This window comes from Typopeltis vanoorti, chromosome 6 (assembly GCF_054136105.1).
Source record: "Typopeltis vanoorti isolate ZY-2024b chromosome 6, IOZ_Tvanoo_1.0, whole genome shotgun sequence".
NCBI classification, from domain to species: domain Eukaryota; kingdom Metazoa; phylum Arthropoda; class Arachnida; order Uropygi; family Thelyphonidae; genus Typopeltis; species Typopeltis vanoorti.
The window spans coordinates 48,500,329-48,515,683 of record NC_143554.1 but is presented as its reverse complement, the minus strand read 5'-3'; the positions used below and the strand labels follow the sequence as shown (position 1 = coordinate 48,515,683).

Here is a 15,355-nt window from a genome sequence, read left to right as displayed (position 1 = left end):
ACATTCGTACTTACAACAGGATTCAAACCTGTAGCCTGTTGGTTGGAAACTGGTTATGCTAACCACTCAACCAACCAGGTTGGCATTTAAATCCAACTAAAGTATGCTTAATATAGGCATTGGATTTTAAGTTTTTTGGTTTGAGATAGAAGTTAACAGAACAAAATACCCAATTAGATGCTGCTGCAGACCAGTATCTGAAGAGGGCTATGATCTTATAGATACAAGGAAGACTTTCATTTTGGGTGATTTTAACTTATGGGGGATATAGACTGGAGAACAAAGAAATGCAAGATGAGGGGAAGAGAATTTATAAAATTACTGAGGATAACTATCTTAAGCAGTACATGATGGAAAAAGCTTGCTGTACAAAATTGTTGGATCTAGTAATAGTATTTGCAATATGTCTATAAATGAGGTGACTTATGCTTCCAGTTGAAGGTAATTATGTCGTTCGACTTAGGAGGTGATAATGCATGTGAGAGCTTTGACTAAGAATGGACGTACCTCGAACTATAAAACAGATGATTATGATAGACTGGGCAGCTTAAGGTAATGAGCCTTGTAATGAGCAACTGAATAATAGAGTAATTGACAATACATGGGAAGTAATCAGAGGTGAAAAAATGAAAAAAAAATCAAAGTGTGAAGAAAGCTGTGTCAGACTACATCCCCAGAGTTAAGAGAAAAAAAATTGCATGGGAGTTAAATTTAAATGGATGAATAACAAGTTAAAGCAGGAGCTGCATAAAAAGAGATGGTTGTGGATCTGATATTGTGATGAGCAGTATAATGAGCAAGCCAGGAGAGTAACAATTATAGTGAAGCAGGAAAATTGGATTTTGATAAAAAAAATATTAGTTGAAATAGACCAAGGAAAATTAAAGAAAATTTTATTGCTTTATAGCTTGTAGAACAAAGAATGACTATAGAGGAAATAACCTTAGTGAATTCTGATGTAGAAAAGTGGTAGTTAGAAAGAGCTGAGTTAGTTGTTATGTTCCAGGATATGTGAAAGAATAAAGGCAGAAGAGTTAGAAGTATTAATACTATTGCAAAGGCTTGATTTGAACACCATGGTAGGATTGGTTGAGAAATCAGCTGAAGGAATGAGCAAGAAAGTTGGCAGTATCTCTGACCTGGTGGTTCAACCTGAGTCTCAGCATGTGTATGTGCGTGATTCCTAATGAGTAGAAAGAGAATAAGATAATTCTGTAATTCAAAAGTATGGCTGGGACTGATGCAGTGATTATAGACTACTTGGTATCTCTGATGTGCTTATCAAGATATTGGAGAAGATGGCTGTGAATTGCATCCGAAGGTGTGAAGATTGCATAGTGGGAAAATTGTATTGTATTTTCCATGATCCTCTATAGAGAATAGCATGGTTTTGTTAAAGGTAAGTCTTTCTTTAGTAACATACTCTTTTATAATGGTTGGCTGAGCGGTTAGCATATCCACTCTGCAGCCAAAAGGCTGCAGGTTCAAATACCATGTGGGCATGGATGTTTGTGATTGTCTGTGAAAATAGTGGTGGTGGTGGTCAGCGGTAAATGCTGCTGTGTAGATGATGAAGGTAGTTGCAGTTAGTGGAATGGTGGAGACAGAGAGTTGTAGAGCAGATGCCCTCTCTCGATGAGTCTTTGGACTCCCTGGAGGTGTTATGTAATAATAATAATAGTAGCAGCAGAGCTGAATATGGGGAATGGCTATACCTCTTTAGTACTTCTGGGTTTTGCCAAGGCATATGAAGTTGTTATCTTGACTCAAAGTAATAGGTATGCCAAAGAGACTTGGAACATATATGATGAATGGCTGACCGACAGATATTAGAAGTGATGTTTGGATTTACTGAGTCTGACAGAAAGTAATGACCAGTGGTGTACCTCATGGTTCTGTACTCGGGCCATTTTTGAATTTTTATGCTAATGATATTGGGGATAATCTAGAGGCTGAGATTCATATATATGTCAGTGATGATGATGATGCTAAATAGAATGTAGCTGATACAGAATTCTTGCAAAGACAAACAGACAGACTGTTTCTGTGAGCACTAATGAATGTCAATTTAGTGTTGCTAATTGCTAGGTGAAACATTTTTGACTGAGAACATTATAAGCATATTATTATATTAATGGAAATTTGCTTTGCATAACCAGTGAATCTAGTGGAGTTATGATGAACAGAGTTAAAGTTTAGGAAGAAACATTGCTAAGGTGGTATATAACTACTCTGTTGAAGTGAACATTTTGATGATTGAAATAACAATAATTGAAAAAGATCACTGGCAGATGAGCAATATGATAATAGATCTGCAAAATTGTACATTTGAGGATAGCTTGAGGGAATAATTTTTATATTTATATATGACCCTCTTCCTTCCTCTCTCTCTCTCTCTCTCTCTCTCTCTCTCTCTCTCTCTCTCTCTCTCTCTCTCTCTCTCACACACACACACACACACACACACACACACACACAAAAGGTCATGCAAGACTTACAGTATCTCTGCTGTGTGTAGACAGTATCTCTGCTGTTGATATATTTTCTGAACTGCTGAAGGTTAGTCTCTGGGCAAGAAGAGTGAGGGAGTCTTCCAAAGAACAGATGTAGATTGAATGAAAAAGAGGGCAGAGAAGTTTGAAAGTTTAGAGCTGGACTTAGATGGGTGTTGATAATAATAGTAAGAACAAGGCAGCTGCTCTTGTTCTTACTATTTTGAAGAAAAGTGGAGGAATAATAGAACAACACTCCAAATGTGTGACCAGTATTCCAGGGTTGGATGAATTTGTGATTTGTTCAGGATTAGGCTGTACAGGCAAGAAGTGACTTCAGTGGAAAAGTAAAATAGATATTTTTTGGCAGCTGCAAAAGCTAGTTATAGCTGAGATATGTTTGGACCAGGAAAGGCTTGAGGACACCTCCACCCTTAGAAGGGAAATCTGATCATGTTGGATATTTGGGCATTATCAAAGTTAGGAGACATGAAATCTTTCTTGTGAGTGATTAGCAGAACTGGGATTTCATGGCATTGACATCTACAAGGTTGTCCTCACCCAATTGAAGTATAGCAGGTAGATTGGAGTTTAGGACATTGGTTATGATAGATCTTGAGGTTTTTAATACTTGGGTGCTACATGGTTTGTCAGTTGAAAAGGATGGATGGAGTGTACCATCATCAATTAACTGTGGATAGGATTTGAAGTCAGTGAGAGTAGGTGTCAATTATATACAGGAGGGTGCTCCTTCATTGATAGGGGGGAAACTGAGGAGAGGAAACCATCCAGCATGACTTGTAGTGAGCAATCAGTGAAAAGCTGAGAATCCAGTTGCAAACCATAGGATGGTAGTTTGTTGTGTAGGCCTCTACACCAAACATTTAGAAAAGGGCAGCAATGTGAGTTTCTCCAAATTTTTACAAAGCTTAAATAGTCCAGAAGGTGGGCAGTGAAGTCTAGAAGATCAACTGTGTTTTGAGAGTGACAAAATCCATTTTACTGGTCACTAATTAGCTAGTGGGCTTCCAATGTGTAGAAACTGACTGTTGATGACCCTCTGCATCGTTTTTGAAAGAAGTGAGAGCAGTTGGATTGTAATCCATTGGCTGACTTATGTCACCTTTCTTTGAAATAGGCTGGATGTACCTGTTTCCATGTAGGGTAGATGCCGGTTTAATAGGATAGATTGAAAGCAGTATAGAATAGGTGTTAATTCTAGAGCAAGTTTAATACAGTAGGTAGGATGCCATCAGGACGACCATAGAGTGAGCAATTCTTAGTATATGATTAGCATTTGAATAATAACAGATGGGCTGTGTTGTGAGTATATGCATGGTGAATATACTCCAGAAGAAATGTGATAATTATTTAGGCTAGGTCACTCAGAGGGGTCCCCTCAATAGCTCATTCAGTTTCAATGATGCTCTTTAGTTGAAAAGACAGGTTCAAATTCTGTCTAAAATGAGAACCTTTATTAGAGCTTTTCAAATGAAGATAAGTTAACCAGTCTCATATGGAGGTGGCAGGGGTTTTACTCCCACAAACTTGGATTTTTTTTATTTATTTTTTATTTAATTTTTTTTTTTTTTGTCCCACAAATCAGGTAAAATAGCCAGAATAACATGCCCAATTTACAGACATAATACATTGGCCTTGGTTGCTTCAGCCATAGATTCAAAGACAACAAACCAAACAGTGAATCCTGGGAGAAACCATAATATAATAATATTGTTAGAAGTGAGTATAGCAGATGCAACAGAGTCCACAGGTGAAGGAACTCTAAGAAGGAATTAGAATTGTTGAAGAAGTGAGTGATTTAGGAACAGTGCAGTCATTGTATATCAGTGGAGAGTTGAGTGGAAAAAAAGAATGTGGTGAATAGCATGATTTCTAAATTCTTTGAAAATATAGGTCTGCAGTATGTAAATATTTGGTTAAAATATATAACAAGAAAATGATGCATAATATAGGAGAGATTACATTCAAATGAATTTGTAGATATTATGTAGAGAGAGAGAGGCCATCCTTGAATAAAAGTGTGAGAAGTTGCATTTGGCTATATAAAAAAAAAAATAATAATAAAAATAGTGTCTTAGGAAAGGACAAATACAACAAGCATTCAGCAGCTTATGATTCTGAAACTTCACCCACAGTGGGTACCTGATTACCATAATTAATTAGGATTAAAGAACATCATGGTAAGCAAATTTCAAGATAATGAGCAGGAGGGACCCTTCTCTCTGCAATAAAATTAAATTGCTTTTTCTTTATATTGCTGTTATAAAGATCATTGTTTAATAAAGATTTATAAATGTTGATTAATAAAGAATGCTAAAAAATATGTTGCTTGCCATTTGATTTTTCAAGAAAATATATGTAAAAATTAGAAATATGAATTATGCTTTAATAAAAAATTCAAAAAATTTTTAGGTGAAAACTATTTTTTGGAAGCGTCTGCTCAAAAATTAAAAAAAATAATTAAACACTTGTAACATGGAGGTAGCCATGTTACTTGAAAAAAAAAATATCACATTTGACATCCGTAGATGCTGTATGGTCACTCCCATACCTCACTGGGTTTTGGGAGTGAAGTCTTCTGCTAGTATAAGTGATTCCCTTTCCACACAAAGTTAGTAGGACAATCACAAACATCCATGCCCATGACGGGATTTGAACCCGCAGCCTCTTGGCTGGAGACCAGACATGCTAACCACTCAGCCAACCTGGCTGGTCATATTACCTCCAACTGGAAAAATAAATCATTCAATCTTGACCTGGGAAGTGGCTAAGCATATCTAATTTTTAGTTAGAAAGGGATATATTGTAAAACTACACAGGTTGTGATTATGACAAGCTTAGAGGGAAGGGGGGAAAAAAACTTTGAGCAGTGCCATGGCAAGAGAACTGCAAGGTAAGTATGTTAGCAGGGCATGAAAAAGATCAGTGGGTATTGGAGGGAAGAAGTATTAGATTCTGTATCCATATGCAGGAATATAAATTAGGTGAGAGTAAAATGAATGATCAGTTATCAGCCTAGTTGGCCAAGCAGATAGCATCTGTGCTCTCAAACCAATACAAGAAATGTGACAGGCAAGCTCGTGAGCATTAACAAAGCATAGTCAAGAGGTGTGATCAGCATGACGGAAATCAAGATTACATTAAGGGGATATTTGCTGGTTAGGCTGAAGGAAATCCCAAAATGTTATTTTGTTATACAGAATAACTAGATATAATGTAGTGACTGATGTGACAGAAACCACAGTGAAAATATTTTGCCGTTATTACAGTTGACTCTTGCTATGTCAAACACCATTTGCTATACAACAAACTTAATCTGTATTTCTGGAGCAGTTGTTAAGGTATTGAAGAAGATGATTGGGATCTGCATCAGAAGTTAATCGATAGTACTTTGATCCTCTCTAGAGGACAGCATGGGTTTGTTAAAAGTAGATCTTGCTTTAGTAATCTACTTGCATTTTACAGTAGAGTGACAACAGACTTTGTTAAGGGAATGGATGTACCATGATACATACTGCTGAGGTCTGTGAGAGTTTGGTAGGATTACATGTGTGAGGTTATTACACAAACTCAAGGGGAGGAGGAATAAGGGATATGCAAAATGAGCTTCTGAGAAAGGGAAGTTGCTGACTTACAGGTATCAAGGAATTATTTTTGGAGGTGCAGTCTGAGAAAATGAGGTGAATTGGAGTCTGTGTTTGAACTGCTTATCTTATATATTATTGCCATTGGGATGTTAAGTATGATATCCAATTATATGCTGATATTGCAAAGTTGGATTGGTTGATAAGAGATATATCCAACAGAATCCTTGTAGGCTGACTTGAACAGGTGGATTCTCTAGGGAAATATTAATGAGTCAGTTTAATATTGCTAAGTAAGAGTGTACAAGCACTCTTATTTAGCAAAATATGCTAAATAAGACTGCATAATCACTGTTACTTATCAAGGTAACAGAGGGAGGGTGGCGAATGAGTGGACTGGATTGCCAGAGCAACTCATAAGTGCTCTTTCACTGAGTGAATTCAAGGAATAGTATAATAGGTATTGTGAGCATTACAATGGTATGGGTTTCCTGTAAAGAGTCTTTTGATTCTCTGGCAATGCCCAAGAAAGTAATGATAGAAATAAGTACAGAGATATGCATTGTGGCCGAGGATGCTGCAAGATGATTATTATATTAATAGGAATTTGTTTCAAGCTAGGTATCTAGATAACTAGATACAGACCTAGGTTTGATAATGGAAGTGCTTTAAAGTTTCGAGACCACTACATTGATAAGGTGATTAAGTCATAACATAGGGTAACTGCAGGGTTGAAGAGAACTTACCAACTTGTAGGAATGAGGAAGTTATTCCTTCAAGTTCTCATCTTTCTGATTCCTCATTCCTACACTGACTTGTATTAATGAGGAAGTTATTCGCTCTGTTTACAGGTCTTTAATAAGACTGCATGTGGACTGCTCCAATATGTTTGCATGGATGCTACACAGAAGAGGACATAAGTGATAGGTAAACAAAATGATATTTGTGTTATGTTAAGGTGAATAATGTAGTATAAACAGTAGCTAGTCTCATGTTCTGTGGTATGTAGAGCAGCCTCCCATGATGTATCCTTGATCCCCATGGAGGTGTAATAATAATATCTGGCCTGTGGAATTTTGCATATGAAAAGAAGTTAAAAGGAATGTGGTTGCAAAGTTTGAGAAATAAAAGGAAGAGAAGATATAGTAGAAACATATAAGTTGGTGTTGATCTTACAATTTGATACAAGGGAAAATTTTATAGCATATGGCGTGGGGGAGGGGGGGAACTTGATCATCCCTAGATCCTGCAGGATAATTTAAACAGACAGTGGGTAATGGTAAACGGTTGTGATTTTATTGTGGCAAAGGGTAAGTATACACTTTGTGTTGAAAAGATTACAAGCTGTATTATTGATGTGGAGCCAGACATTTGGTGATGAGGATAGGCAGAAAGTGAAGTGCTGAAGATACAAGTCCGTACTTATACACGGGCACACAAGGCACTAGCTGAGGGGGTCCCAAAAAAACCGGTGCCAATTTAATGGGCCCAAACAATGAGGGAGGAACCCTGGAGCAATCTAGCACCTCAGGCCCTGCCCACCTCAGAGAAAGTGTAAGTATGACCCTGAAAGGATATGTTATAAAAGTAAGCAAAATAGCACAGAGAATCTCTCAATTATTGAAAAAGCACATTGACAAATAGGGATAAAGAATTATTTTTCCTCAGTATAAGTCTTAATATGTCTACATCTGGACAATGAGGAACAGATTTGGCTAACAGGTGGGGTATCTTAGGGATATGGAAGAAGTTGGAGAAAATCCAGAACAGATAATAGGATAATGTCAAGTCTGTAGAATGCCTCTTCATTAGATTTAAGGTTTATAGGCTGCAAAAATTGGTTGATAGGGAAAAAAAAAAAGGTTATAATAGAAACACATCCCCCCCCCCACTCTTTTCTGCCTATCATCCAGCTTATAAGATGTGTACAGGAGAAAATTTTCAATATATTATAGGAGGGTACACAAGTGATGATTCTATGGTAGTTCAGTAAGATTGTCATTATCATTTTGCTTGTAAAATAGAGGACAAATGGAATAGGTTACCAGCTGTGAGTGCATTACCAGGGAATGAGTTCAGGGAGAAATATGATTATATTATATGAATGATGGTTGGTATGGACATCTCACAACAAGTCTTCTGAATTCAGAACAACAATAATAATAATTATTATTTTATAATTTTTATTATTACGTGACATCTCCAGGGAGTCCAAATCAAGGGAGGATGCCTACTCTATAGCTCTCTGTCTGTCTCCATCATTCATTTCACCAACTACAACTAACCCCAACTACACCAACACCATCTACTGCCTGCCACCACCACCACTGGTATTTCCACAGACAATCACAAACATCCATGCCCGTGACAGGATTTGAACCCGCAGCCTTTTGGCTGGAGAGCAGATATGCTAACCACTTGGCCAACCAGGCCAGCATAATAATCATCATAATAATTAATTCTTTGAGATTTTGCAAACTTTTTTTTTTTTTTTGTCATTTCTATGCTTTTAGAATTTTGAATATTTCAAAATGAATGAATCATTAATCTGTTTTTACAGGGCTGTCTCATAATCTGCTGTTTACTTTCTTGAATAATCTGTACTTGACAGGAAATTATTTTCTTGTCTTCATCTTTATTTTATCTGGTGTGAGTACATCAACATGAAATATCATGATTAGACTAGACTAGACTATTTGATCTGTCATTGAGTTACCTCTCAGTTTAGCTTCATAGAATGTGATCCTCTATAGCAGATGAAATATAATAAATTCATAATAAATTGATTATACAGGTGGATATGGTTTTGATGTCATCAAAACACATATTGCTGTGTTTTTCTGTGGTTGCACTGTATAAAACAGCTGAAAGAGTTTAACTTCAAATTCTTCTTCTTCTTTCGCTATGCCTTATCCCATGTTAAACGGGATCGACGTTCCCATCTTTAATCTTCTTCTTCCAGATTCTCTGGTCCAGGGCATCTTCCTGACTCCATCCTTTCTCCCTAAGATCCTCTGCCACCTTATCCCTTCATCTGAGTTTGGGCTGCCTCTTTTCCTCCTTCCCTACACCTGCATACGCTCCACTCATTTACCAACATTCTCCTCACTCCTTCTCTCTACATGACTGAACTACCTCAGCCTGCTTTCTTGTACCTTCTTACCGATCGGTCCCACTTTGATTGTCCCTCTGATGTAGTTATTCCTTATTCTGTCCTTCGTCACACCACTCATCGATCTCAACATCGATGAATTTCAAATAAACATTAATAAAGCAAAAGGTCTTAAATTGAACAGTAAATGCCAGAAAGAAATTCATCTAGATATTATAATAAAATCAAAATAATCAATGCAATGTTAATAGCATATTATTATATAGCCTTTCTATTGCTACTGAAAAGGACATTAAGCATTGCTCTTAATGGGTTACATCTGAATGTCGGTAGGCAGGTAGGTAGGTAGTCCCTCATCATTTAGGTTTGCATTTACCACAAATGCTGGTTGATGTAGAAGTTTCTTGTTTTTTTTTTCCCCCTATTGTTGCTGTTGTGTTAGATCATTTAAATGGGTTATTGAGCAATCAAAAATGAAAAAGTGCATCCATGATGCAATAATTGAATGGTCAGATCACCAGAATTGTTTCTAGGGCATTTGAATTTTTGATGTTAGAAATAATCGTGAGAATTGTCAGATGAGCAATTGAATGATTATAAATAATTGTGCATTTGGTTGTTTAGAATTCATCTAATTATGCCTTCATTCTAAGTGAAGAGTAATATCCTTCATAGGGAAACTGATGTGCCCGGAACTTTGTCTCAACCTGTGCTTAGAAATCAGGTGAGCAAAGTTTCAGGTGTGTTAGTTTTCTTATTTTTCTCTTCTTTCCAAATAAAGAATTTTGAATTCACTGATTATGAACAATCATACATATATGGTAGACATGGACTAATTGATCAGCATCAACCTCTCCATATATTAGATTCATTTTCATCCTGCTGCTCCTTTGCAGGCTGTATTCTGATTTAGTACTAATTTTTTCTTCCCATATCATTAAATGGCACATCTTTAAGAAAATGTTTGTCACATGTATTATATCCAAAGAAAGCTATTGTATGATATAAAAAGTCATTGAATGATATAAAATGGCTAATGAAGTAAAGACTTTTTAGCTGTTCTATATATTAGCTCTGGACCTGTAAAAGTCACTTGCTCATTTTCTTTGTTATTTTGCACAGCATCAGGTATTCTGCTCAGATCAGAATCCAAGAAAATCAGGACTACCCAAATTTTTCAAGATCTCAGGAGTGGCAGTTAGGGTATTGAAGAGATTGGTAAAAGACAGAATTCAGGATTGGTTGGACAAGAATATGATATAGAGGACAGCGTGGTTTTATGAAGGGTAGATTTTGCAATGGCCATTTGTTTACTTTTTATAATAGACTGACAGTTGAAAGTTCCAAATTATGGAACTCTGTTGCATAAATTGGAGCAAACAGGGATGGATATGTTTAGTGATTTGGATAGGGTGACTAGTAGTGTATTTCAGAGCTCTCTGTTAAGGCTGCTGCTATTTGCTGTATCAGTGATATTGGAAATAATTTAGGTTGAAATATTCAGTTGTTTGCCAATGATGCAATGCTGGAAACAGCAATAATCAATGAAGATATCTTGCAAAAGTATGTTTCATTTAAGTCATGGTGGCAGTTTGGACAAACATAAATCACTGTCAGTTTAACATGAACACGTGTAAGCTCCTGTACTTTGGGATAAAAACATGCCTGAGTGCACTGTGAGTGTAGGTAGTGTAATTAACTTCAAAGCTCATTGTGATAGATATGTTGATGGTTGAGTGGGCCTCCCACAACGAGTCTGTTGACTTCATGGAAGTTACAAAGAATAATAATAATAATAATAAACATTGAAACTGAACTGCAGGAAATCAATTTGGCTAGTTATTTTGGAATGATTGTGGACAGAGAGTTGAAGTTTATAGGGTACATTGCAAAGGTAGCAAAAACAGCACCTCAGATTGCATTGAAGAACACACTGAGAAGCAGGAATAAGGAAGTTCTTATTCCTCTTTATAAGGCTTTAATAAGACCACATCTTGTACTACTACTACTATTGCAGGCATATCTGGTCACCTGGATTCCATTGTGAATAGATTGAAGGTCTGTTTGTTTAAAAAAATCAGCTGATAGGCATGAGAGAAACATAAGTCAGATCACCAGAATTTATAGGATTGACACTGAAGTCTTTTTTCAATACTTGGCAGAAAGAGAGAGAACAAGAGGTCATCCCTGAAAATTGTATAAGAGTGTATTTTAGCAAGGCTGTTTAGGGCTAAATTTTTGCTTGGTGGGTGATGAATGGATGGTCAAAGGTGGTTGTGAGTGCTTCTTTAATAAACGAGTTCAAGGAGAGGTACGAAGGTATCGTGTAAATAATGGTAAGAGTGGACAGTGAGTCTTTGACTCCTTTGAGGTGCCCGAATAATAATAATGATAATAAAACTTTGCAAAGAAATGACTCTCCTATTGTCACAAGCTCATATCTCATAGCTTAGATATTAAGTATTTTCCAGAATTCATAAAAGTGAAATTCTTCGTATTATTATTAGGATTAGATATTTGCCTGTTATGGTTTCACTGGGCTTGCAACTGGTCTTCTTGTATATCTCTCTTTCCCTTTGATTTATGTGATTGCTTATCCACTTCTTTTGGTGGTCAATATCTTTCCCTTCTATATAAATGATCTTTTTTCATTTTTCTCTCTATTCTTTGATCTTTTCATTTACATTGTAAATACCCATCTCTGTTCAGTTGTCTTCATTTTTTTTAATATGGTGTAATTTTGTGTATCCATTAATTGTTCTTAAAATTTCTTCTGCCTGTATTTTACTTTTACCTTTCATTTGATTTAAGCTTAAATTTTGAAGTAAACAGTTAATGTTAAATATAAAAGTGAAATTTTTTCCCTTAAACACCACTTTTCCACTAGTCATCCAGTTCTACTTGGTCATTTTGACCTAGTGGAGATGGTTGTAGAATGTTGGCATCAGGAAACCTTCAACAAAGAAAGATGGAAACAAATGGCAGAGACCTGTATCCAGAAAGGGTTATAAAAGGGGTTAGAAGAAGAAGAAAGAAACATCGCCTCTTTGAATCAACATGCTATTGCAAACTTAAAAACAAAGTACTATTTAACCATATTTATTCATATTTGACCAATGTTTAATGTTTATTAATGGAGTAGGCAAGATATGATTAAAAAAATTCTGGTAAGTTATGATATCAAAGACACCATAGATAATGTTGGCAAAGTGTAAGGAAATAATGTGAGGCAGAAATTGTTGTCAGCACCATGAAAAGATCTGTGGCCCCAAATTGTGTATGAAGAATTTTGAAGAATTTGAACTCACTGAACAACAAAAAGAAAATAAAGTGGTATAGCTGGTATAGCTTGGAACAAATCTCAGTCTAGAGGTGACATTGGAGAATGTGGAGGAGCTTTCTCACTTTTATTCCAGAGACTTCTTTGAAGAAGAAATCCTCAACTTTGACAAAGAAGTTGCATCAGAACATGTATATTCAGAGAATACAAAAGAACTCCTGCTGAAAAAATCTGAAGGAAATTGTTTGAGGTACACATACTGAAGTCATTATTGTCTTCATATGACCATGATTATGACAGAGCATTCAAGGCTTGTTTAAGAATTAATTCTCATATTGGGTCATTTGCATTTATATGGAATGAGATATTAAAAACAAAACAGGTCAGAATTGATTCTTTCTTTAAGAAGAACATGTCAGGAATCTCAGTCCTTCAAAAGAATGTTAGGAATCTATTCCCTGAACATCCAAATGTTTTATTTTTTACTATTTGTCACACAGTGGTGACAACATCAGGAAGGGGGGGAGGAAATTTCACTGTCTGTCTTCCTTCAAAAATAAGGGATGCAACTCTGACCCTGTATCAACTACAGAAATAATCAGAGAATATCCAGTAACACTGAGTGCTCCCTCCCACTCACTGAAGGTGAGCCAGTATCCATTGAGTTGAGGAACTGTGATTCCACAGATTGGGGTTGTGTTTTGTTTTAGAAGAGATTGCCAAAGAAAACACTTTTTCATTTAAATATTTTGTTATAATTTTCAAGTTTTTTTTAATTAAAATGAAATGATAATTTAATATTTACAGCATATGTCCAAAAACAAACATTTTCAATTTTTTAATTTATTTTTAATTAAAGTATAATTTACAGTTGCGTTTGTTTTAATATGCCTATTTTCTTGAAACACAGGAAAGGCCACAGAAACATTTTTTATGTATTCTTTTATCATATTTCTCTGCATTCTTCAGTACAGTGAGTTTGCAACCTATGTATTAGTGTATCACTCTGCCAGAAAAGGTTGGTCGATTGGTAGCTCTGCTACTAATGGCTCACAAAAAGTTAAGGAAGTTTGAGCGTGGTTAGTAGTTGGATGAGGATCAATCATTCAATGCTGTTGGCACATTCTCCCTTGATGAGTCTTTGGACTCCCTGGAGGTGTCACATAATAATAATAATAATAAGATTCTGTTTACACCATTATAGATTTACTCTCAGATTCATATGTTAAAAGTTAGTATAAATATTGTCTTGTATGCTTGCTACTTAGAATTTTGACTGATTGCTCTCTCTTATGTTTAAAGAAATTTATTCAAATGGCTTAATACTATACTTGATTTTCTTATCCTGCCCTCTATTTCCATATTTAGTTTGCTAACTTTACTATAAATTGTGCTTACTAGTTAATGTGTATAGTTTCTTTCATAGATTCACAAATGAGAATGCAGTTGATTGTTTCTTTTCTTGCCTGTTTTCACAGTTAGTCTTTCTGGTGCTTATCTTTGTACTAGATTTGTCAAAACAATTATTTAATTTAGCTAAATACTCTTGAAAAATTTTAGATTTATGATGGATAATGTCATCTATACAGCATGAAGAACTAAGTTTAATATTTCCTATTTTGATATCAGGTTTAACATCACTCTCCTTAATGATGATCATTTCAGAAGGAGGAAGCATTTGACTCAGTCATATACCATGAACTGACCATTCTTTGCTTATCTTAAATCCTTATGTAGAAAAAAATCAGCTGAGATTCATAATGTTTTATGTGAATATTGTAGATGCAGTGTAGTGAATGGCACCACAATATAACAGTGGCCATTTAACAGTGACATCCATAGCTGTTGATGCAGCTATGGATGGCAGTGTTACTCTCAACAGGCTGCTGGAAGAGGATATAAAATGCATTGAGAAGTTTGCATCACAAATGATGCAAACTTCTCAACCTTTGCCGGCCTGGTTGGCTGAGTGGATAGCGTATCCGCTCTCCAGCCAATGTTTGTGATTGTCTGTGGAAATACCAGTGGTGATCAGCGGTAAATGGCATTGGTAGTTGTGGTCAGTTGGTGATTGAATAGTGGAGACGGAGTTGTAGAGCAGGTGGACTCCCTGGAGGTGTCAAATAATAATAATACTGTTCAGATAATTTTGACTGAAATTTTGAAGAAGAGAAAAGTTATCGCAGGTGGGTCTCACACCATTTCTCAATTTCAGAACTTCTGCATAATTGAAACTGATTGTCAGCAATGTTCAAACAGAATTGTTGCCAGTTGTAGACAGATGATTATGTCACTTAGGACACTGATGTCCAGAAGTAAGGAGAACTTTATGGTTCCAATGTATGATGATCTGTGCACTGTAATCCATCTGTGACCTTGATCAAGTTGTGCACAGATTTGGTCACATAGATTTTAGAAGGATGAGGAGATTTTTCTCAATCTTTCTGCACATGCTATACATTCTAGAAATAATAATCTCTGAATCCTTTACAATGGTGAAGGATTTCTTATTTCTAGAATGTTGAGCATGTGAAGAAAAATTGAGGAAATGTAATTTCTAGAAATGAAATGCTTAAGAAAAATAAATAAGACTGGTTAGAAAACAAAACAAATGAGCAAGTTAAAAAAGGAATTAAATCAGAGAAGATATCACAGATATAATTCTTAAAATTGGATAAGAGATTAGTTAGATATATTGAAGACTGACTTTCTGAGAAATACCAGCAATTGTGTATGATGGAGCAGTGTCTCAGAAAAGGAAGCTGACCAGTGGTGTGCTTCATGGTTCTGTTCGTGGGCTCCTACTGTTTAACTTATTTGTTAATTATATTTCTTGTGGATTGACTGAGGATCCTCAGATGTTGGC

The 15,355-nt window shown here is 35.9% G+C and overlaps 1 protein-coding gene across 1 annotated transcript in view; it reads left to right on the top strand.

Moving 5' to 3' along the window:
• LOC150105439 (polycystin-1-like protein 1) overlaps positions 1 to 15,355 on the top strand; it is a 724,085-nt gene that overhangs the window by 322,004 nt on the left and 386,726 nt on the right. The gene's annotated exons all lie outside the window — the stretch shown is intronic.